The sequence below is a fragment of the Salvelinus alpinus genome, chromosome 3, assembly GCF_045679555.1.
Source record: "Salvelinus alpinus chromosome 3, SLU_Salpinus.1, whole genome shotgun sequence".
NCBI classification, from domain to species: Eukaryota; Metazoa; Chordata; class Actinopteri; order Salmoniformes; family Salmonidae; genus Salvelinus; species Salvelinus alpinus.
In genome coordinates, this window is record NC_092088.1 from 109,587,187 (window position 1) to 109,590,267 (window position 3,081).

Consider the following 3,081-nt stretch of genomic DNA (forward strand, 5'->3'; position numbering starts at 1 on the left):
ATTTACACATTGTGGGAAAATTCTTAGGTCGCAAACGATTGTCGGCCATCTTGGTACGTTCAGTGTGACAGGGTCTAGGTCTGCCGTCAGAATGGTTTTGCATTTATTGTGTAGTAACGCCTTCACTATCCATAACACCTTCACTATCCATAACACCTTCACTATCCATAACACCTTCACTATCCATAACACCTTCACTATCCATAACACCTTCACTATCCATAACACCTTCACTATCCATAACACCTTCACTATCCATAACACCTTCACTATCCATAACGCCTTCACTATCCATAACGCCTTCACTATCCATAACGCCTTCACTATCCATAACACCTTCACTATCCATAACACCTTCACTATCCATAACACCTTCACTATCCATAACACCTTCACTATCCATAACACCTTCACTATCCATAACACCTTCACTATCCATAACACCTTCACTATCCATAACACCTTCACTATCCATAACACCTTCACTATCCATAACACCTTCACTATCCATAACACCTTCACTATCCATAACGCCTTCACTATCCAAAACACCTTCACTATCCATAACACCTTCACTATCCATAACACCTTCACTATCCATAACACCTTCACTATCCATAACACCTTCACTATCCATAACACCTTCACTATCCATAACGCCTTCACTATCCATAACGCCTTCACTATCCATAACACCTTCACTATCCATAACACCTTCACTATCCATAACGCCTTCACTATCCATAACGCCTTCACTATCCATAACACCTTCACTATCCATAACACCTTCACTATCCATAACACCTTCACTATCCATAACACCTTCACTATCCATAACACCTTCACTATCCATAACGCCTTCACTATCCATAACACCTTCACTATCCATAACACCTTCACTATCCATAACGCCTTCACTATCCATAACACCTTCACTATCCATAACACCTTCACTATCCATAACGCCTTCACTATCCATAACGCCTTCACTATCCATAACACCTTCACTATCCATAACACCTTCACTATCCATAACACCTTCACTATCCATAACACCTTCACTATCCATAACACCTTCACTATCCATAACGCCTTCACTATCCATAACACCTTCACTATCCATAACACCTTCACTATCCATAACGCCTTCACTATCCATAACACCTTCACTATCCATAACACCTTCACTATCCATAACACCTTCACTATCCATAACACCTTCACTATCCATAACACCTTCACTATCCATAACACCTTCACTATCCATAACACCTTCACTATCCATAACGCCTTCACTATCCATAACGCCTTCACTATCCATAACACCTTCACTATCCATAACACCTTCACTATCCATAACGCCTTCACTATCCATAACGCCTTCACTATCCATAACACCTTCACTATCCATAACACCTTCACTATCCATAACACCTTCACTATCCATAACACCTTCACTATCCATAACACCTTCACTATCCATAACGCCTTCACTATCCATAACACCTTCACTATCCATAACACCTTCACTATCCATAACGCCTTCACTATCCATAACACCTTCACTATCCATAACGCCTTCACTATCCATAACACCTTCACTATCCATAACACCTTCACTATCCATAACACCTTCACTATCCATAACGCCTTCACTATCCATAACACCTTCACTATCCATAATGCCTTCACTATCCATAACACCTTCACTATCCATAACACCTTCACTATCCATAACACCTTCACTATCCATAACACCTTCACTATCCATAACACCTTCACTATCCATAACGCCTTCACTATCCATAACACCTTCACTATCCATAACGCCTTCACTATCCATAACGCCTTCACTATCCATAACACCTTCACTATCCATAACACCTTCACTATCCATTACACCTTCACTATCCATAACACCTTCACTATCCATAACACCTTCACTATCCATTACACCTTCACTATCCATAACACCTTCACTATCCATAACACCTTCACTATCCATAACACCTTCACTATCCATAACACCTTCACTATCCATAACACCTTCACTATCCATAACACCTTCACTATCCATAACACCTTCACTATCCATTACACCTTCACTATCCATAACACCTTCACTATCCATAACACCTTCACTATCCATAACAGCTTCACTATCCATAACACCTTCACTATCCATAACACCTTCACTATCCATAACACCTTCACTATCCATAACACCTTCACTATCCATAACACCTTCACTATCCATAACACCTTCACTATCCATAACACCTTCACTATCCATAACACCTTCACTATCCATAACACCTTCACTATCCATAACACCTTCACTATCCATAACACCTTCACTATCCATAACACCTTCACTATCCATACCACCTTCACTATCCATAACACCTTCACTATCCATAACACCTTCACTATCCATAACACCTTCACTATCCATAACACCTTCACTATTCATAACACCTTCACTATCCATAACACCTTCACTATCCATAACACCTTCACTATCCATAACACCTTCACTATCCATAACACCTTCACTATCCATAACACCTTCACTATCCATAACACCTTCACTATCCATAACACCTTCACTATCCATAACACCTTCACTATCCATAACACCTTCACTATCCATAACACCTTCACTATCCATAACACCTTCACTATCCATAACACCTTCACTATCCATAACACCTTCACTATCCATAACACCTTCACTATCCATAACAGCTTCACTATCCATAACACCTTCACTATCCATAACACCTTCACTATCCATAACACCTTCACTATCCATAACACCTTTATCAAAAACAATGTTAAGAAAACTCTGTCTGAACACACACAGATAAAGACAGCAGGAGGCTTGTGGATCTGGTTTGGGTTAGGCTCTGATTCTGTCTGTCTGTCTGTCTGTCTGTCTGTCTGTCTGTCTGTCTGTCTGTCTGTCTGTCTGTCTGTCTGTCTGTCTGTCTGTCTGTCTGTCTGTCTGTCTGTCTGTGCGTGCGTGCGTGCGTGCGTGCGTGCGTGCGTGCGTGCGTGCGTGTGTAGGGGTGGAGCGTG